A 24,628-nucleotide genomic window follows, 5' to 3' on the forward strand; every position below is an offset into this window, starting at 1 on the left:
GTGCTGCTAATAAGTCAGTGTTTACTATAAATCTATTATAATATATTACATATATATTCAAATACAATTATATAGAATGATTTGTAAAATTTACAATATTGTTACATTTTTGTTACCAATGAAGAACAACAAGTTTAACAATGCCACATATAAAGAATAATTAGTATACTGAAGATTGTTGCTTGTTTACTCAACCAGAGGATAAATCTCTGTACTCTTTTCTCTATCTTAATTGCTGTACTTTGTAATGACATATCCATAATTATTTATGTGGTCATTATCATCTTGAAAAGATTTACTATCTTTGGACCACATGTTATGAACATCTTGTATTATCTTGATACAAATTAAGTACTGGCACTTGAGAGCAAGACACCTGACCTTAAATAAGGGGATGATAGGTTTTTAGCAACTCTTGGGTACAATAGTAAATAAATGATGGGATCACTGGGCTGGTCTTGTTTCAGGATTCAAAAAAAGCCCCTTCAAGATTCGTAACTTTTGGTTTCATTGAGCCTACTGATATACATGGGAGGATAGTTGGGAATACTGAAGGACCAAATTGTTGGCATGGGTAGTGTTGCTTTATCAGACATCCCTATCTTCGTTAATCTTTTTTATTAAACATTAGTGTAGCTCTATTAATGTTATTAATTTGTAGTACATGATTATAAGGAGTTGTTAAATAACAAAGCTATCCACTACACCAAAGCAGCAATGATGTACAACCTAGTATATATATAAACAGGTTTTTTCAGTGATCTTAGTCTGAGATTTTTTTGCCTTGTGTTAAGCCTTCACTCACAGCTATCACAGTAGCAGTATATACTAAATATCAAATTTAGGGAAATATCTCTAATTGTTTTTAGGTTATGCCAGTATGTTTTATGTAAATCATCCCTTTTAATTTAGCTCTCTGCCAAATGGCCATTTTGTATCATAATTATTATTGCAATAATGGGAGTGCTTTTATATAGAACATTCTGTCAGTATAACATATACTTAGTACTATACTTTAGCTTTAGAAAGGTTTGAGATAGGGTTGTGAAAATAGTATAATCCTGTCGATACCACTCTGATATTTTATCAGAAAACTTTTGACATAATTGGTACACCATACTAGAATATTTTTAAATGTTTGTGGTAATTTGATTATAGCTGTACTAATATGTCTGAATAAACTACAATAAAATGACAATGGGGGATTCCCTGGGATGGTCCCATTTTGCATTTGTAAACAGGCCAATTCCATCGTATTGTAACATAACATGTTAGATAAAATTGCTGACAGAGATATACTGCTTGTGTCAAGAATGTCATCAGATAAATGGCAAGCCATAGATTAGTTGACAAGATAGAGGACTTGCTAAATGGACTTTGAATGGATACATGATTGATAGATAGGTAGATGGATAGATGGATACGTTGGGGGGGATGGTGGACAAACAAAGGAAATGATAATAGTAGAGATATGGATAATTACCAGTAGAGCTCTCATGATTTGTGTTACTATCTTTAGACTATCATCCAATGAAGTAGGCAAATAAGTGACTTACCAGTACAATGGAGATGGAATGATGAAACAACATAATGTTGCTCCTTATATCCCTGAATATCTTGAAAACAATATAACTTCCTGTTTGATTGTACATGTTTGCTAATAATATGATGTAGCTAAAGTAAGGATGACTGTCTGGAATGCTCTTGTTCCTTGATACAAAATTCATTCTATGGCATTGCAATGAGTTATTTTATTTTTACTCCTTAAATACAAAGTACTACATTAGTAGTACAGATGGAAAATACAACCACACACAAAATGACACAATACATATTATACAAATCATTTTTCCTTTTAAAGTCTAACTTTAAATATTAAAGGTTGTAGCAGGTTTAGGAGATGACATATTCCAGTTTTGATCTTATAGGAGAGTTTTAGTTGTAATATATTGATAACGCTTTTCCTGATCACTCAACTTTGTTCCTTTCGTTCACTCTCTCCTTTTAAAGTAATTAATGCATTTGATAATGAAATGGTACGCTTTGTGTATTTTTAGCCATAATCTTTGCTGTTTTCCTCATTTTACTTGCAACTTTGTTATAACTGATATCCATTGTATTCATTGGTAAGAATACTTCTAGATCCAGCCATCCCAGCAGATCCAGCCATTCCAGTAGTCAATCTAAGTCCCAGCAATTGCCAAGACCAAATTAGATGCGCCAACAAGAACAACTTGAGGACTACACTCACCAGCTCACTCACGTAGTACCACACCAATTCCTAGAAGTCCTCCTGTAGTTGGCAGCTCCTATAACTTGATTTTATTTCTTTTAATCTCTCTGCCTCATTGCTTGCCTTTCACATTGAGCTATAGCTTCTCCACAATTAATTCTACTCTTTGGCTTTCTTCTTGAAAAGGCTGTACTTTTTTTCACAATCTGATAATATTTCACGAAATTGTCTGAAGAAGTCATTTAAACCATTCAATGCCATTGTCAATTTTTTCTTTTATACATTGTATACTGTTCTTTCCATACTACACATCTCAAAACATCCTCTTCCCTGGCTATAAACATCTGCACATTTTAACTACTTCATGGAAATTTGAAATCATAAACTCTTCCTTGACAACGTTGTCTTGCATTTCATCTCCAAGCCTTCCTAGATCATCTATGATATACTGTCCTACTCTCACTAATCATCTTTTATTTCCTGCACTATCGATTTTGCATTATCAATCAAAGCCAGGCAACTGTCCATGTCAAATTTAGCAAACTATTGTGTATCTCTATGCTGTTTTGTCCCAATGTTGTGTCATTTTGATGTAATGGTCTATTTTTAGTAACAATGAATATAGTTATCTATCATATCCTATAATGATTTTTTTAATTAAACACTAACATTAGATATTGTACCTATAATGTTTTGGTGTCTATGATGATAGTGATGAAATATTCAATGTGTGTTCAAGGTGATTGATAAAAGTCAAGGTGACTTTGAAGTTTTAACCCTAAACTCTGACCCTTTGACTAGCTTGTACCGGGCACCAATACTATTGTGTAAAAGTCCAACTGTGACTGTATCTCCTCTGCTTGAGTGACTTTCTTCTTGAAATATGCTTTCCTGATAATCTACCCACATAGCAGCAGCTGTATTTGCATTTTCATAAATTCTTTTAATCCTTTGGTAATTTTTCTTTGCGCTAACAATAGGCATCCCAACTTTTCTAAAAAATCTTTCAAACACCAAAATCACCTTCATTAGACTTTAGTTCTTATGGTTGATATATCACACTGCTGACCACAGTGCTGAAAAACATTGTTTACTGAGGCAACAAAGGCATGGGCTCAGTATTCATTTGTTGAAATTCGGATTTTTAGACTTCTTACTTTTCTTTGCAGATCTTCGTTTTTGTCATAAAGTTCATCTATGTCATCTCTTATTTTTTCTTTTCTAGAAAAGTACATGCTTCTATCAACTTCTTTACTACTGGTATAACAAGCTCAATGATTTTTATAACTGTATAAATTCCAGTTGCACATTCATATTAGCTCTTGCTGTTCACTAATAGATTTTTCACTTCTTTTATATCACTGAAAAATATGAATGATGAAATAGAGAGTGAAGCTTTGTTCTATTTTAGTAACAAATTTTAGATGATTGTAAAGTTAAAGCTTCCCTATTACATTTATAAGATGCTGGAATACTTTCAATACATTGTCTATTACCTCCTTTATTTGTGTAATTTGCAATAAGCAAGACCAGTTTCAACTGGTTTGATCTTCTTTGGTCTCTACCTATACCAATTGTCAATTATTATTTGAGTGCTAATACATATATAACTGAGCATCAATGATGTAATGCCTATTTATAGTACCATATGTCAGGTAATGAAGCTATGGTTGTGTATATCTAAGTAATTTGTGTCTAGTACCTAATTACCATTTGTTGATGTTTGGAAAACTGATGTGTGTTATTATTCAGTTTAGTATAAATGAGTACCTTATTATGAGGAAAATTCGTTATAGAAAAATTTCCTATATGAATGACTAACATTGCTGTCATTGTTTAATACGAGACTTCCAAGTGACGGGATTTGTCACCTGACAACAAAATCACACCCTTAGTACTATTGTACTGTGTGTTTGTGATTGAAGTGATGTATAGCACCTTGTATACAATAATACAATTCACAAGAAAGGAGTTGGTAAAATGATTGTATAGTGGTAACTGTGGTATATGAATAATAACTGAAAGCAATTTCCTTTTGTTCAATCTCTCCCTTAATGAATTTGATAAAAAATGGTATGTTTGTGTATTTGGTCCCTAATTTTCACATTTTGCCTCAGTCTACTCACAACTTTGTTATGTACTGATCTCCATTGTATTTAGTGGTAAGAACAGTTCTAAATCCAGCATATCCCAACAGTCCCAACAATTCCTGTTGTCACCAAAGTCAACAACAACTGACTGACTGTACCAAAACCAAATGTAAATGATCCAGCAAGGACTGTGAATACAACACCTATCACTACTCACACTAGCACTAATAACAATTGCTAGAAGTCTTCCCACAGCTGCATCTTTTACAAACTTGCATTTTATTTTCTTTTAGTGGTCTGCCTCAATTGTTTGCCTTTCACATTGAGCTATACCTTCTCTGGAATATTTTGTATTCTCTGGCACTCCTCTAGAAAAAGATTGTGTCTTTTTTTCATAATCTGATACGTTTTTCATGAAATTGCCCAAAGAATTCATTTAAACCATTCAATTGGCAGTTGTTGATTTTTTCTTGTATGCATTGTGTATGTGTTCCCTCCACTACCACAGCTCAAAAATCTTCTTAATATAACATATCTGCACATTTTACTACATTGAAATTGAAATCATAAACTCTTGATTGAGGATGTTGTCTTGCATTTTCATGTCCAAGCCATCATCTATAATATATCGACCTAGTTTGACAAAATCATATTTTGCTGAAGCCTGACAATGCATCCATGTCAACTGTAGCAACTAATATGTATCTCTACACTGCTTTATCTAAAATGTTGCATCATTTGATGTAATGGTCTTTTTTTGAGTAATGAATGTAGTTAATTAACTAATGATGTTACTGTAATGATATTTCTAATTTTGACCTCCTACATATTTGGTACTCATGTATTTATTATTATAAACACTGACATTATCATATTGTATCTGTAATGTTAATGTTATAATTATAGTTGATGAAAGTTGTCAATGTGTGTTCAAAATATTATTGTCCTTGAATAATCTTAAATTGAGTCTTTTAATAACAAACTGGTCTACTATTTCTGATAATTATAATTAATGATTAGGTCTATAAACTGATTTCATAATTCATTAACTTTATTGATAAAATTAATTTAATAGTAATATCCAAACTTTGTTTGATTGACATATAGTTTTTAAATTTGTTTATAACATGTGTGACAAATTTCTAATTATCAATGAAAAATTATAAATATAAACTTTGTATCTGAAATGAAATATCTATTATATTATAGCTATTCACCATTAGAATTAGACCAGTATCTATTTATAGTATGGCTGTTCATACTAGATCTTAACATCTGAGTCATTTACATATGTATCATGTTATTGATTAATGCTAGAACTAATTTAGTTTAGGATGTAACATTGAATAGTTATCATATTTTATAGCTAATCAAGATGAATTAATTGATATCATTTCATGTTTTATATATCTTCCTTTCAGATTGTTGATGTTAATCTAACTAGTGAGAATAAGGTTACCCTACATCTTGGTATGACATTGGAATTCTCTCTTATGAAGTAAATTGGAAACCATCTATTGTTTCATTTAATAGAAGATTTGATAAATATTTAGATCCTTCTTTCTTTCAGCATCGAGTAAGTCACTGAAATAGATGGATGGACAGACATTGATGGATGGATAGACTGTCTGATTTCATTCTCTCTCTCTCTCTCTCTCAGATTCATTGGTTTTTCTATCTTCAATTCTTTTATGATGGTCATATTTCTTGTTGGATTAGTTAGTATGATATTATTACGTACATTAAGGAAAGACTATGTACGAATAATAAAAGATGAAGAAGCTACAGATGTGGTAAGTATAAACATCTTAAAACTTCTATTGATAGTAACCATCATTATATAAAGGTAGTAGTTTTTACTTTTTAAAATACATATGCTAACAGCATTATGCCATGTTACATCTCTATACTTCTGTCTTGCTTTGTGCCATGTGACCACACCTCTTAAAACCACACCCTCTTTTGTTATTAGGAACGTGATTTAGGAGATGAATACGGCTGGAAACAAATCCATGTTGATGTATTTCGTGCGCCATTTCAACCTGTTTTTATTTACTATTTAATTGGTACTGGATATCACTTAGCTGTTTGTCTCAATGTGTTCAATAATATCAGCATTAGTGGGTGACCTCTATACTCAGTAAGTCATTTGACCTCCACCCACAATAATTAATGCAAGTATTATCCTGTTTTCAATGTAGGCGTGGCAGTTTATTAAGTACTGCTATATTATGTAATGCATTAACTAGTCCTGTATGTGGTTATGCTGGAGGAGCTCTCTACTCCAGAATGGGAGGTATGTCCCTATTACTTATAATAATAATTGTATTATGGTTGATATTGAAATTGAAAGTAAACAATAATTGTTCCTAGTCCAGTACTTCTTTGCTCTCTAACTAAAAAACAAAGATATAATTTTGTTTTGTTTTTGTTATTTCTTAATACATTTGTTGGTTCAATACTAGTATAATAATATATTACATAGAGTATTCCAATCTATATTGATAAAAGTTGTGTGTTTTGGTCGTAACAATTGCACTTCTATAATGAAGCTTAAGATCACATGACTTCAGTAAGAAATCAATAAGATATCAGCTATGGGATAGAACAATATACTCTACATGTACTATTGACCTTGTATTCTGATGGCTTTTAATATTTACATAACGATATATACTGTTGACTTACACTATAAAAGTGTATTATAATGTATAATCTATCCATTCAATTAATGAGTATTATAATTATAAGTACCTAATGAGAAATTGTGGGCATTTAGAAGTTATTGTCATTGTTCATTTTTGTTAGTGTGTCGTTGGATACAACAGATGTTATGGTGTGTATGGTCTGTTCCCAGGAATGATAGGAGGTGTGGCCTTGTTGGTTAATGTGGTGGCTATGTTCTATCATGCTTCAAGAGCTATTCCAATTACTTCTAAATGTAACCATAGCAACAGTTATGCATTATTCTAAGTCTTTTGTCCCTATATTGTTAAGTACTTTAATACATTTATTTTCTTTGTCATAGTTGGCAGTAATTGGTATAGCATTGTTCATTATTTTACCACTCAATTTGGTGGGAACATTCTTGGACGTAAATATATCTGGACAAGTAGATATACCTTGTCGAGTATTAATACTGTCCCACGACCTGTCCTGAGAAAAATGGTACAATATTCTATCTATCTATCCAATCCATCTATCCATCCATCTATTCCATTCATTTATCCATTCATTCATGTGTCCATTTTCTGTCTATTGTTTCTCCATCTATCCATTTATGTATTTGTACATTGATTCATGCATCCATGTATCTATTTATTCACATACAGGTTTATGGAGCCAGGCTCATTAGTCCTATTGGTAGGAGGTATTCTACCATTTGGTTCAATTCTTCATTGAAGTGTAAGTACACAATATAATACAAATCATTAATTATTACTAATAGGTACCTTTATTTTCACTTCACTTCTGGCAATACAAGATCTATTATGTATTTGGTTTTATGTTATTGGTCTTTCTTATTATGATTGTTGTAACTGTCTGTGTTACTATAGTGTGTACTTACTTTCTCCTTAATTCTGAAGACTATCGATGGGAAGTGGAATAACTCTGACTATAAACTCAATATGTACTATTATAATAGTAGGTGTGTTATGTATTTGATTTTTATGTTTATATTAGGCATTGGACAAGTTTTGGATCTGTGGTTCTATATATCATTGTATATCTTTCTTTATGCTGTTTATTACTTTTCTATTTAAAACAAAGTAAGAAAAAAATAATATATCAATTGACTAAAAGCAAGAACAATGGGAGGTGTATAATAAACCTCTCTTAGAAATATTCTCCATTGAAGGACTTCTTTGCACTGAGAACATGTATGATAGCCCCATGACTATATTGACTATTGAGGACACTTAATATGCTAAGGACAGTCCAAATTATTTGCTATAGAGCAAATTTACTGTAGTTAGAGACAACTACTAGTAACATCAATAGAATATATCAACATAATAATAATAGAATATATCAACATTAATAATATAGAATATATCAACATAATAATAATAGAATATATCAACATAATAATAATAGAAATATATCAACATAATAATAATAGAATATATCAACATAATAATAATAGAATATATCAACATAATAATAATAGAATAATCAACATAATAATAATAGGTACTCTAATACATGGGGGGGGGGGGGGGATAATGATGATTTCTTTTCTAGGATGTATGGACTGTTCCAGACTGTGTTTTATTTTTCATATTCTGCTTTAGGCAGCATAGCTATTGGCATTTTGTGTGGTAAGTCACTATGTTTGTAATATCAACCAATATAGATTGTGTGTTATCATGTCTGCATGTGTAAAGAATGACCTTTGTACCTATTTTATCTATCCATTGTTGTTGTTCATCATTTTATCCATTATACTTTATCCATCTTATTTATTATGGATTATCTATCCATTCATTTGTCACTGCAGGTACTGTTGGTTACATTTAGGTGCAACGTTTCCTTTTGTATGGAAAATTTATTCAACAGTAAAAATTGACTAGAAAGGTACAATTTAGACTGATACATTCACTCATCACATGACCTCCTATACATGTCATGTGATCATAATGAGGCAATATTAATTATTAATATAATTAGTAATGTTGTTGTTGAAAGAACAATAAAGAAACTGAAAGATAAACTGTATGCATGATTTCAGCCTTTGACACAACTTGTAATGTAACTTTATATAATTTTCTATACAATATATTTGTAGCTGTCCAGCACTGATCGCTTAAAGTTATGACTGATTGTAAAATAGCAACAATTGACACACATTAGTGACAATATTATGTAAGTAAATGTTGTTACGCAATACTGACGTTACACCTTGGAGACAATTTAGTGTAAATTTTCCCTAGCAAGTTCCTGAACAATATGTATTTTTTCAATCACAGAAATTATTTTGGTAAGTGTCTCTCTTGAGACATTGTATATCAGGGGAACGTTATTCTCCAGAGGAGACAATATTCACTAGTGAATATTGTCCAGTGGGAAAATTGTTCGCTGTGTGGTAAATAATGTTTGGGGAAGGGGCCTTTGAAGAGGATTTTATGAGACATGATGTTTCCAGGGCTACATTGAAATTGATCCACTCTGATTCAATCCAGTTTATATTTAGGTTTTCAACCTTGATAGATCTGAGAACAGTCATACCTCATAAATTTATACTAATAGCTAATCCTTATTATATCAACCAAGATATATGATTTAACAATCTCCAATCCTACTTTATCACTCATATTTTGCACATTTTGCTTATGATCATGTGATCATACAATGAAAAATGAAAGCAATTTTTGTCATAGGAACACTTTATTTTTCAACTAAAAAATTGCCTAAAAATTATTTAATGCATGTTTGATACTGATTAACTATTTAACCCTTATTATAAACTGATTTCCCTAGTTTGTAATGGACATGTGATTGTGACAGTGAATGAGATCAAGGTATCCATGATATGTATCTGTGACATAATAAAAAGTCAATAATTAGTACAGAGACACATGAAACATGAAACAAAGACATATTTAGCCAAACATAATCCCCATAAGACAAGGAACATTAAAATAGACTTTGTTAAATAAAACCATTAATGCTGAGTGAAGATATGCTCTACATTGATATTCTGAAATTATACCAAATAAATGAGTGTACAGTCTGTATAATATTGTCTTTATAACACCAAATATTTCAATATATCATCATTAAAAAGTATCAGATACTAGCAACCCGTATCATTGAGCCAGAGTCTGGTATCGAGTTTGAGTCCGGTACTAAGTTTGTGTCTGGTCGAAATGAGTCTCGGAGTAGGGGTTGGACTTGACTCATAATGATATACATTGGGATTGTTGTTGTTATTGTCGTCAGTTGTCTATGGTACTTGTAACTTTGTTATTAGTTGTAGGCCTCGAGGGAGTAAGCTGTAGTAGGTGTGGTTGGTTGGGTCTGTCTAAGTCCTGGATCATCTTCATCATCATTAAAACTTTTAGGTCCTCCTAATCTAATATAATAAGCACCTTTTTTGCTCTCTAAATCATTGTAGGGGAATTCTTGTCCATGATGGCCACTCCCACTTCCAGGCCACTCCCGCTGAAGATGATTGGTGGATAAGTGTGTTTTGATGATACACTGAAGTTCAAAGACAGTACTGCAATCTTCTCATCTCCCTCAGACATTGAATAAAACGCTAGGTTTGCTTGATCTCCTTGAGAAGGGCATCAAGTTCTGTGAGTTGCTTATGATCTACGTTTTGTTTGAAGGCAATGGGTTTGTTTAAGTAGGCAGGATTTTTATTTGGTCCTTCTTGAAATGACCCACGATGGGATGAGTATAAACTGCAACAGTAAAGAGAAAACCTTGAGTGACTAGTTTAATAGTAGTAGTAGTATGATATCCTATAAGACTCGATAACAACATTATTGATAATGTGTTATCTAGGACAACCTAATACAGCACATTTCCCCACACCCTTGCTATTAGTTCGTTAAAATATTCCCTTCTGAACTAAGTATTACATAATAACAAACTAAAATCGTATTGTACTAAAGTTAATTAGAAACCATATTACTGAAGGAAACTTAAGTTTATGTAATAATTAGTTCAATAATAACATTATATTTATAACTTTGTTATAGTGTGTAGACTGTAAGTTTAAATTGTACTCAAACATATACAGTTCTATGATTGATTTGATGGAAGCCACATGTTTCAAGGCCAGCTGAATAAACTTAACTTTATAGCTAATGCTGTTGGTCAACCTTCACCTTCCTGTCTGGGTGTAGGAGGAGAGTTCAGATAACTCTAAGGTACGCTAGTTTGTTCCTTGTCTGATAAATAAATGCCTTCAAAATTGTAAAAGTAATTACAAAGCCAATTAAAAATAAATAATAAATAGTCCACAAAATTATCTAAAAATGTAGTAATGGTATTATAAATTAGCGAATCCATGTGTTGATTGGGTGAACACTGATTGATAATGGCTAGCCTTTTAGTCTAGGGTGTTGACCTACCACTGTTATTACAGAAAGGCGTGTCTTCTTAATCAGTAATATGTAAGTCCAGTCATATACCAGTAACCAACCACCTGCAACTGGTATTGGATGTGGTATATATATATATGGGAACTAGACCATTGGGAACATGTAACATGTCCTGTTTCTAGATAATTTGATGTTTGATGTGATAAGACTGATATACATGGCTAGCACATGTTTATGGAGACACCGTATGAGTAGAATTTCCTGAGTATTGTAAAATTATCACAATGGGAATTATAGTGTTAATTTACTATATCAATTATGTTTTGAAGCTATAGTAAATAGTACATCAATTCAGGGACTATTACAGTTTCAGTAATGTATTACTCTAGTCTCCTGTGCAGGTACATATTTTTACAGTATATCTACCTTCCACGAGCTTTCCTTCCAACACTCCTGGGTTCTTATATGCCAGCCAGATGAAGTGGGATCAACATCACAAATCTCCTCAGGAAGTTTGCAAGAAAAGTGAATCAATCTGCTTGAAACACATTAGATCATTTTGTAGTGCCTCCATAATTTTATTTGTCACTGCCCCTGGTGTGACATGATCTAATACTTCATTCTGTCGACTTGTTGCAAAAGATGAGTCTGTCTGTCAGAATCCATTTGGCAGCTGTTTGATTGTACCTAAGCAAGATATAAACAACAATATAATTACTACACACTATTCTAGGTTTTCATTAGTTATCACTATAGCAACAACAAGAAGGCATTACTTTGTGTCAGAACCACTACAAATATGTTTGTATTATCAAATTGGCGTTTGGTTGAGGTGTTTGGTGAATTTTTGCGTACAGTTTATGAAGGATTATGTAAGTATGTCCTTGAGACTTGTGACAATGTGTGTTAACCAAATGACATTATCATTAATGGCGCATTACAAATATTGCAATTTAGAAACAATAATTTATAAGCATTCAGCTAAATATAGACATTTTCAATCACCAGTTCCTTAACTCTCTGTATTAACCATCTTTGACAATCTGTACGACCTTTTTGACAAATCATAATGCAGAGCAGGCCATATTTGAATATCAACTTTCAATTTTAAACATTTAATGTTTTTAGTCAGCGCATATAAGTCTGCTATCTATAATAAACCACACATTAGACTCACACACACATACTAAATTAGATCGAGGTCAAAAAAAAAGCTGACTGCAATCACTAGGCTTCCTCTAATTGTTTACGCTACATACACTGGACACCTGTGATTCATGTTCTTTCACCTCGAACAGCAGCCAACCCATTAAATAGTAATTTGGCCTATTGTGAATTGGAGGGCACTAGCTCCCACTTCCTCTACAGAACTATTGTTTATAACTGCTACAGTATCTGTACACTGTCCAATTTATGTAATATATGTTACTGTAATATAACTCACAATTTCACTAAAGTTAGTTAAAGTAAATGTTGAGTTAAACGGATGAAACTGATTAGTGATGTCTCAACAAAATTGACGGGATGTAATTCCAAACTCGCCAAAGACCAATCTCCTTCAATTTAGTTGTTAAGTGTTTAACAACAGGTTTAGCTCAGCAATATCAGCAGTACAACCTCTCAGAGCATGAGGCATGTTCCATCACATGGAAAAAAAATTGTTATAGCCAGCACAATGTGCACAGTTTTTGATTTTGAACAGCGCGTTTAACACAACTCTGATGCCATTCATGTTGGTGGACACTTGTTACCAATGATTTGATGAACTCAAATGATTTAGCAATCAATCGAACATTGTTTAGAGAATGAAGCAAATTCTGTACTGTAATATTATGCCCTGTTGATATAAAATAATCCTCTAAACTTGTCAAACAGGTTTGCGAGACTGGTATGTCAATATTGTCTTGTAGTTTCTGTAATTGAAAAGCATAATGAAACAATTCCTTAATTTGTCTATTGACAATATCAGATAATCGACAAAAATCTTGAGTATAAACAATTTTATAGAGATAAGATGAGAGCTCTTTGAAAAGATCTTGACTTAAATTGGAATGAAATATTCCAGATATCTCTGCCTGTACGAGCTCAAAAGATTTGCGAAGATTATGTACAAAGAACCTGTAAAATTAAAACACACCATAATTGTATTATTTGGACGCTAACTAAGTAATAGTGACTGTCATAATATATAAAAGTTTAGTGAAAACCCTAAATATAATTATAGCATTTTTGTTTAACCACATAGTTTCCTTTTTTTATATGAATTGAGCATACAAAATACAATGAGCATCTTAAGGAGTACAGGTGACTTAGTCTCTATGCTTAAGAAGTTAAAGGTGACTGAGCCTATGCTTAGCATGACTTCAATCCCCTGCCTCCACTTAAGATATACTGCAAACTACTACTAACATTTGTACACAACACTTAACAGCCTCTTAAATATAAAAATAATTCAGTCCTTCACCACCACCAGGATTTTGTACGTAGTGTACTAATTACACAGCGTTAGAATTGCCAAAGCCACTTAGTACCTGCCTAAAGCCAGCCCACTCTGCTATAAAGTAAGGATTCTCTGTATGTTTGTGTACATTGATGTTATGGTTACTGTAGCAACATTGGTTCTTGCAAGTAGGTAGTGTTAATTATCGCTAACTATAACAAAGACAAATTATAATTTCATTGTTTAAAAAATTGCGGTAATGTGTTGATGGATGTAGAATGAAGTAAACAAAAATTAATATAACTATGACTAAAATTAGGAGTATGAATACTACACACAGAGAACTAATTGGTATTAACCAATAGACACAATAAGGCAATATATATGTGTAGTCAAATACACATACATACACTCAAAAGACTGCAAATGGTCATTTAACAGTTTACATCTTAAGCATGAGTACTCTCATTCAACACACACCCAGTATTTAAGGAGTATATGACCTGATTTGCAATAAGGGACATTTCTAACTAAACATTTTGACTTGATTGGTGAAAAGGGACCAACTGTTTAAAACATCTCAAAAAACAGTTTTTTTCTATATACACAACTATTCATGTAACTATGTGATATACAATTTTTAACTGTCCCCTTTCACAAATTCACAAAGAGGTATTTTAACAGTGGTCCCTTTCACAAATCAAGTCACAAATGTTTTGACAGAAGTGGTGCCTTGTTGCAAATCAGGTCACATATACTTGGGTCTTTGCCAAATTCAAGTAGATTTAGATAAGATCCTCAGAAGCGATAAAAATACCACTTGAAACACCAAGATCACGACCACTGACTAATTAGATATATCGCTATTTAATAATGATACAGAAAAACAGACGTCAAAAAATAAACTGCCTCTAGTCTGTATAAGTTTTTGCATAGTTTAAATAGCAGCCATAATTTTCCATGATGAGGGTTCCTTTTCCTTTAGCTATCAACCACAAACTATGATGTCATTACTATCAACCACTAAGCAATCATCTATTATATTACAGTCCAAACCAGAACAATCAACTTGATAGTTTTGTTAACACAAAAAAATGACACCATTTTTATGTCGTTAATAGTTTAGTTCGGTGTTTCTCTGGGAAGAAACACATGTTGAACAAAGTGCTAAAAAATCTAATGGTTGTTAACGTAACCCACAAGTGATCTATATTTTGTGGTTAGATATATAGACAAGTTATATACACTAATGCTCTAAACCTTTATAGTAATCTGGTGTACCTCAACAAGTCATTAGTAATAGCTATTTGACTCGAAAAAATTGCACTTTCAACCTGTATCCTGTACAACAATAAAACTGTCTACACAGACAGTTCTATACAAATACCTCTGCAGTAAATATTAATTTATTTGCAAAATTTTATTTAATTTCATGATTTTACTTACGTTCAAATTGACGTCCCACAATTTTACAAATTGGCAATCTCTTTTTTAAGGGCTTGTTGTAGTTTATCATGGTATTCTATCTTAACAATAGGCATGATCTCTTTCTCTTTACGAGAAAGACAACAGGTTGCAGACATACCAGCACAAGGAGAAGTAGAGCCCACTATATAACAAAGATATTGATGCTATTGTTGCAGAATAAATGATGCTTTAATATTTAATATAATTTTATGTATTTTGTTGAATGCATTATTGTATGTTACAATAATTATACCAATTATTCATCTTACTACATAATACAAATCTTCACATGAGGCTAACCTGATGTAGGTTTTTTCGGGTAGTCAGAATACTAGAGTCTTAGAGGAAACCCAGCTTTCTGAAAGGAATTAGAGATTGTGAACATTGTTCTATAACAGACATTCTCTCTGTCAGTCCTTTTTAAACTGGGTTTCAGCGAGGGTAAGTTACCAGGAGAGATTTGTGTGAACGTGCATAATAAGCAAAACAAAGCGAACAATGCTCCATTGCTGGTCTTCATATTTGGAGAATGAAATGGCGTGAGGTTTGCAGGACTTTAGGTACACAGTGTCGTTTAACAAGTCGAATTGTTGAAGAGCCATCTGCAAGATACGCTAGAATACAACTCCAACCACTTTATACGAAATAGGTGTTTTATGAGCCACGCCTACTTTATTAGTAATTATTAATAATTTTTTAGCACAGTGAGTATTGATGTCCAAGTATATATTTATATTGTAGATATAAATGTTACAATATATCGTATTATTTAATCATCATATAGATTAAATTATTATTTCGACACTAGTTGGATATGCCTGGAGGGAGCAAGCAAAAATCAGACAAGCCATTTACTGAAGGTGAGAAAGTTTTGTGCTATCATGGACCACTTCTCTATGAAGCTAAAGTAAGTCATTGAGTTGTAAATGTAGACTTATATACTAAACAGATACATTAATAAGATGCTCCTTTTATAACACAACATATTTAACCAAATGTTTACTTGTATAAATAAAATGGTCACCATTTTGGGGGTTAAAATTTACCATACGCTTTATTCTATGATGGGACGTTCATACTTTTACATCATCAAACAAATATTGTCCTTCATATGCAGGAAAGAAATCTGCTCATATATAATAAATAAAACTGAACTTTATTTAAAGTTTTTTTATTAATAATGCACATCTACTTAAGACAGCAATTAAACAAGGTAGTATTAGGGGACCACAAAATTAGTTGGTTTATATATGTACCTTACCAATGGAATAATTTCATAGTAATCACCATATGCTATAAGATATAATCTATAGTTTAAACTAAGTATTGAGTACATAAATTGAAAGATGATGTCACATAAAAATTTATTACAAATTCTTTCCTTTTTTTACAGGTCAATAAAATACAAACAAAAGACAAACAGCTGCAATTTCTAGTACATTATAGCGGCTGGAGTAAATCGTATGTTATCTATTATAATATACAATAGATATAGTTGAATGGAGTTATTTGGCAATTCATTTGAGTAGAAAGTGATCCATTTGCCAAAAAAGTTACCACACCCTTTATTACACAATGTATTAGTAAATATATTGGGACTAACTAATACTAGTTAGCTACATGTTGGGCATGCATCATAGAGTTTGATCACTTTATTGATTTATGGGAATAGAGTTATACAGTATATGTTAGAGAGTTTATCAGCTGCCAGCTCTCAAGTATTACATATTTTACTACCAGAAAAAGCACTCTTAAATAATATGTATTTAAATGAAGGGGTGGAGCTATGGCTATCCCCCAGGACAACAAATTGAGAGTTTCTCTCTTGTTATTATTTAGTTGGGATGAATGGGTTCCTGAGACTCGTATTTTAAAAATAAACAATGCTAATCTTCAAAAGCAAAAAGAACTCCAACAACAGAATCCTCTAGTAGAGTACGTTGATGTTGCTATGGTGACAAAATTCTAATATATTTGCTTTAGGCGACAGAGAAAGGTGGCCACAAAGAGGAAGGCTGAGAAAAGAAAAGGTAAGAGTTCAAGAAGCCATTATTATCACACAGTTTGTAATTATTGAATGGACCACTTATATGGAATTGTCCTAGAATGAATTAGTAAATATACATGTGTACATATGTAACACATACTATATATGTACTGATATGCACTTACAAGCATGTGTTCATGTACGCATGCATAGGACTCAGACCTGATAGATGTCTGTAATATAGTGATATAGGACTCAGACCCTGCCCTGATAGATATCTCTAATACAGTGGTATAGGACTCATACCCTGATAGATATCTGTAATATAGTGATATAGGACTCAGACCCTGCCCTGATAGATATCTCTAATACAATGGTATAGGACTCAGACCCTGATAGATATTTCCAATGCTCTAACAATTTTTTCTTATTTATATGTGGTATTCAATATATAAATGTTGTAATAGTAAGCACAATACAAAACCACACCTATATGAAACAATTACGTAGATATAATGCTCTATTATTTCCAGCTGCATATAATAATAAATTATTCTATAGAAATAGAACCACCAACAAGACGCAGACGAGTCAGACATGATGTGTCTGAAGGTTCAACAGTAAGTTAATGGGTGACATCACATGATATCATGTGACATAACACAGAGAGACTCTTCTCCTCTGTCAAGACCTGAAGTAAAGATAGAGTTCTCTGAAGATATGAAGAAATGGTTGGTAGACGACTGGGATTTGGTCACACGTCAAAAACAGGTTTGACAAGTTTTTCTATGCCAGTATATCCTTACCTTGTATTGTATTATAGCTAGTTAGAATACCAAAGGCAATTAATATGCAGGTATACTGAAACAATATCAAGATCATGTCAAGACTACTGACCCGGACAAGAACTTGTAAGATTATATGTATGTATTCTAATGATTGTTTTTGTTTAGAAGTGGTCAATTAATGAGATATGTGAAGGTCTTCAAGAATATTTTGATGTAATGCTTGGAACACAACTACTATATAAATTTGAAAGGCCTCAATATTCTGATGTAAGTTGAGACCTATTATATTATAAACCCTTAAAGTAATATCTTGAAACACATACTGTAAACATCGTAATATACTGAAGTCACAAACCACAAGTTTATGTCATAGATGAGATGAACATGTTTGGATAAGTAATGATATTGTATGGTTTACTATAGTAGACCTTCTCAGGAAGGATACTCAAATTAAGAAACTCATAGAACAGATCTCAAAGTGTTCAGTACAGGAAGGTTTCCATGTACTAACTACTTACCATGTAGGAAGATAATAGGGGGGGAACTCTTAAAACATTTCCGAGATCCCAAAGTGTTCGTTACTGGAAGATTTCCTTGCATCAAACTACCCATTGCATGGGGACAAGTAGGCCCTAAAGGTTATTATATCTAAAATTGTGATTAGATTACAATTGATGAGTTTTTTGTTAAATAATACATTTGTGGGTCACAGTATATACTTGTGAGTTGGTTGATTATAGTAACATACATTTTATTATTATAGATGTTACAGATGTTTCCTGACAAGACCCCTTCTGAAATTTATGGCATTGAACACTTTCTGAGGCTTTTTGGTAAGTATGAATGGATGAATGAATAGATGGATGGATGGATGCTTAGGTAGACAGATGGATGGATGGACTGATGAATGGATGATTAGGTAGAAAGATGGACGGATGGATGATTAGGTAAACAGATGAATGGTTGAATGGATGGATAGATAGACTAATGGATGAATGGATGAGCACATGGATAGATAGATGGATAGATAAATGGATGGACATCAGAGTTATTATAAAGAGCAAGGATTATAACAACTGCTATGTTAGGTTTCTAACCATACTTTATAGTCTTCTTATAACCTTTGACTTGTCCTCCTACACACACGCTCTAGTACGGCTTGGTACCATGTTAGGCTATACTGCAGTGGATGATGAAAACTTAGCTATGTTACAAACTCACATACAAGAGTTAGTAGGGTATGTCTGTATATAAAATAAAAATTTCATTAATGGCTTCTCATGAGACCTTTTGTACATTGTACCACTAAATAAACTATCTTTCTTAAAAGCCAACCAGTTTACTATGAAGTGGCTAGTGAGAGTTGTTTTTTTTCACTCTTGGTTGGTTAGTGATTAAAATTCTTAATAAAGGATTTTATATATATTTATATATATATATATATATATATATATATATAATAATATATATATTATGTAGTCTGTGTCTTATGTCACTAGTGGTCATTTCCCATTAGTTTTTAAGGTATAGTGACCCTGATTTATAAAAGTATCTTAGTGAAAAGTCAAACTGTACCAATAGCTATACAATAACTATTGTCTGCCCAATAATACTTTGTTCTACATATGTAGTTGTATCCCAATTGTGTGTTCAGAACAATAACCAACATATTGTTTCACTTAGTTACATATTAACTTGTTGTACTTTCTATAGATTTTTAAGTGACAATATAAATAATTTTCCAATGGAATATGATCCTGCTCCAGCCGAATATCTCAGACGTTTGGCATAAATCATAACAATATACTGTCTCACTATATTACTGCTTTAACAAATATTGTGAATGGCCAAGGGCTGTCATTACTGAGTATATCATGTACTCTGATTTCATAATTTCAATATCAAATTGCATACATTATAAAAAATTGAAAAAAATATTTCAATTCTTCAAATTTGATTGATCAATTACAAATGCTAACAGTTTTACAGTTGACAGTATGCTTGATATATAATACTTGGACTAGTCTCATTCAAACTTTTAAATTCCATACTACGACCACTAGGAACAAATAAGACACTCCCCTTTGTGTAAGACTCTTCAACTGAATTACAAATAATTTGACCAGCCCCGTTTAAAACCAGAAAAATACTCGGACCATCTACAGCTGGAACAACAACATTATGAGTGAATGAGATTTTGGCAACTGCAAATTCTGGTGTTGGTGGGTCATAGATTGTCACTTGTTTCAGTGATGGGGTGTGGTTTAGAGTGGAAGAGTGTCTCCGATGGTGTCCCTCATATAGTATGACAACATATTACAGAGAGTATCTTTGTCTCTAAACTTTGGAGTCAGTCCTGCACGAACCACATTATCACTGCAGGCCATACATTCAATAACATCTGTAACAGAACACACACTCATAAATATTGTGTAATCTATAACGAGTAGATACAACAGAATGGGTTATCCTACTGTTGTGCGGTTAGAGTGTAAACAGTGAAACGAGTGCAATTAAATTACTCTCTTGTAGCAAAACATATAAAGCCAATAACATGTAAGGTTCCATTATGAATTTACCAAGAAACAAGGAAAGCCAAACATATGACAAGTGTATTGTCATTTTTCTCACAGAACATAACATCGTACGATGTTTATGTAACATGAGTAGAAACAAATGACATTGTAATAGGTTTCTTATTACTACATAAGCCCATTCATCTCCAGTATTCAATATCTTTTAATGTAAAGATGATGATTTGCGGTGAATACAGGGTCTGCCTCAACTAATGTAAACAAGATGATTTGCGGTGAATACAGAGTCTGCCTCAACTAATGTAAACATGATGATTTGCAGTGAATACAGGGTCTGCCTCAACTAATGTTAACATGATGATTTGCAGGGAATACAGGGTCTGCCTCAACTAATGTTAACATGATGATTTGCAGGGAATAATGGATTTGCCTCAACTAAATTAAACATCACATTTATTACAAATTAAACACACATTCTCATGTTTACATTAGTTGAGGCAGTCCCTAAATTACTGAAAATGTGGAGCTGTCCCTGTTGCTTAACAAACAATGTACTTAACACAACTAATATAAACATAAGATTCATTAGAAATTAAACATAGGGGTTGTCCTTCTGAAATTGAATTGAGGGCTGTCCTTGTTACTTAAAAAACATGAAACTTACCACCACTAATCACTAATGTAAGCATGAGAGCTAACTATCCTCTGAGGTTTAATTGAGGGCTGTCCTTGTTACTTAACAAAACCATGAAACTTACCACCACTAATCACTAATTAAGCATGAGAGCTAACTACCCTCTGAGGTTTTAAATGAGGGGGGCTGTGCCTTGTTACTTAACAAAACATGAAAGTATACTTACCACCACTAATGTAAGCATGAGAGCTAAACTATCCTCTGAGGTTTAATCGAGGGCTGTCCTTGTTACTTAAAAAGGACAATACTTACCACTACTAATGAACCATGAGGTCATTAGTAGCTAAATATAGGGATTGTCCCTCTGAGGTTGAATTGAGGGCTCTCCTTGTTACTTAACAAAACAGGACAATGTACTTACCACCACTAATTGTAAGCATGAGACTTATTAGAAATTAAACATAGGGATTGTCTCTCTGAGGTTGAATTGAGGGCTGTCTTTGTTACATAACAAATATGACTAGTACTTACCACCACTAATGTAAGCATGAGGTTCATTAGGAGCTAAATATAGGGACTGCCCTCTTCAAGACTAAAATAATTTAAGAAGAATGTACACCAACATCCTACATCACCAGGATACCAGGTATATAACCTGTAAAGAGATCTATTACTTGTGAAGAGAAACCTGTAAACAACAGTACAAACAGTAAACACTAACAAATACAATAAATAAACTAACAAATACATAAACTAATAAATATAGTAACAATGTGTACATATGAACTTTGACCTCATAAATTGCTTCATTATTGTGATATTAAGGATTTGTCATAAACTTTGACCTAATAAATTGCTTGTGATATTATTAAGGATTTGTCATGAACTTTGACCTATTAAACTGCTTCGTTATTGTGATATTATTAAGGATTTGTCATGAACTTTGACCTAATAAATTGCTTCATTATTGTGATATTAAGGATTTGTTATAAACTTTGACCTATTAAATTTGCTGTGATATTATTAAGGATTTGTCATGAACTTTGACCTATTAAACCTGCTTCGTTATTGTGATATTATTAAGGATTTGTCATGAACTTTGACCTAATAAATTGCTTCATTATTGTGATATTATTAAGGATTGTTTTTAATGAAAATGACATTTAAAAGCTACAGATGTTTTCTGAATACTAACTGTTAGTTTAATTCAAAAGAAAGTAGCTCATACTAGTGATTCTTTGATGTGATACTACATAGTATTTCTAATACTTAAGTAAACCATACTATCCTATAGTTCTATATTAACAATGTGTCAAAGTTAACAATGCACAGTGCATACCGGAAGAGTGACCATTTTGTAGCCGAGTATTCAACTTCTCTAGTTCCCTCATCACAATATCACTCTCTTGACACATGAGAGCTGTAAAACAACTTTTCAGAAACCTGACGGAGCTCCTCCTCATTTTTCTTGCAATTATCAGCTGTTACTAACTCAACTATTTGAGGCCCTATGTGAGAGAATTACTAATATACTGTGTATTGAGAACACAGTAGTACATTTATATGTGCACAGTATAATCCTACCTAAAACTGTAGCTAACTCTGGGATACTAGTAATAATCTCTGGATCTCAGAGAAAGGTCGGAAACCACAGAGACCTTCAAATTGAGTGATAGCAATAACCAGCTCCGGTTTGTGATTTGGATCGCGATAATGACCAGGTGATTGATGATGTAATAATTGGGCGTGGTCTTTGGTAGGATGAGCTTGTATTGATAGTGCTTTGTTTATGGAAAGTGTCTATAATAAAAATATTATTAATTTAATCGGATTATAATCATGTTGCTAATAATAATATGATATTAAATAAATATTACTAGTAATAAAGACTGTACAGTTAATAAAAAGATTGTGTCTAAGCACAGCCAATCACTAACGCCCTTTTTTGTAGCAATGATGGCATATAATTCATTAGTTTCTAGTGTGCACGTTATAATATGCAGCTTATTTTTGTGCATCATCAGATATAATTATAGCAATGTAGTTACTTGTAAGATATGCACAGTTTTGACAAGTGGAAAGTACAGCCCCCTCCAGCTGTCATATCAATCTGTTTGTTTGTTATATAAATTTTTTGTCTAGAAATTATTGTTATTTGTTTGTACAAGAAATAGGACTGATTTTTAGAATGCAGATATACTGACCATACACCTGTACAGTAGTTCAGCTGCACACCTGTACTCTTACCTTGAATAAGAAAGGTAAATTCCCCCCCCCTCCAAACTCTTTGGCCACTTTATCTCCTAATGACCATTGATTATCGTTAATCCAACTTGATAGAGGGACTCCCTCTAGCTCTTGTGGATAACTAATGGAGGAGGGACCTTACCATGAGTACCCATCCAAAGCTAATTGAAAGAGATCATATCAATTATAACAGGATCAATTCATTGTACTAATCACTCACTTCAGCATATGGCTGGTCATTATTTAGTTCAAAGGATGGATTACTACTCATTAGTTTAGCAACTTCACTGTTGTTGCCATATTTACCCCAAGCATATGTTTGCACAGCACAAGATAACTTCAAAAATGCAGCCATTTTATATTAATTTTATACCATGCTGGTGCCACGCCCTCAGACCATGTGCTTGTGCACTAATAATGGGAAATGACGTTATAGATGTGATTAATGTCCAGAAAAGACTGGGACCATGTCATTACAAAGTGAGGTATATTATCACCTTTACTCTGACACTATATTTATTTGTATAGAGTTGATGAAAGTTTTGGGTAATGCTTAAAAGAGGTCATTATGGTATTATAATTTTAACTCCCACACCTATCTCATAGTTTTAGGTGGTCACCAGACACTACATGGATATCTTAGAAATCCCAGCAATTCAAGTCCAACTCAGTCATCAAGTCAAAATGTTTTTTTCTATTAAGGATTGGAAAAATGTATGTAATTGTACAAGTCACCATATTTAAACCATAAAACACTCATCACATATTAGGGAGGACTGGCTAATGTTAATAAGGATTTGAATAACTTTCTATATATCCCACTGGATTAGATTATAATACACATGACATTTCAATATATCCACTATACCAGTAATTGAGAAATATGTTTTGAACGTGTTCTATTAGTACATTAAATTTGTACACTAACATTATCATCACTATACACGATATATTTGAAGTGATAATTAGTGCTGTTCAAGTCCTGGGTAGTAGAGTAAATTTGATGGTGTTAAAATTAACACTTGTTTACCTATCTACAGAAACACCTTCAAGTTTTATTGCAGTCTCACAGACACTACTACAACATCCTTTATTGCACCACAACTCACCTTATCTCTTTGTGAAAAAACAAGTATGACATGCATACATGTAC

At 32.6% G+C, this 24,628-nt stretch overlaps 2 pseudogenes; one reads left to right on the top strand and one right to left on the bottom strand.

The window, feature by feature from the left end:
• The first annotated feature begins 5,744 nt into the window (after positions 1–5,744).
• On the top strand, positions 5,745–10,509 carry LOC121392659 (annotated as a pseudogene).
• Positions 10,510–12,033: 1,524 nt separating this feature from the next.
• LOC121392657 lies at positions 12,034–23,830 on the bottom strand (annotated as a pseudogene).
• Between the last annotated feature and the right edge of the window lie 798 nt (positions 23,831–24,628).

This window comes from Gigantopelta aegis, unplaced genomic scaffold (assembly GCF_016097555.1).
Source record: "Gigantopelta aegis isolate Gae_Host unplaced genomic scaffold, Gae_host_genome ctg4257_pilon_pilon, whole genome shotgun sequence".
NCBI lineage: Eukaryota > Metazoa > Mollusca > Gastropoda > Neomphalida > Peltospiridae > Gigantopelta > Gigantopelta aegis.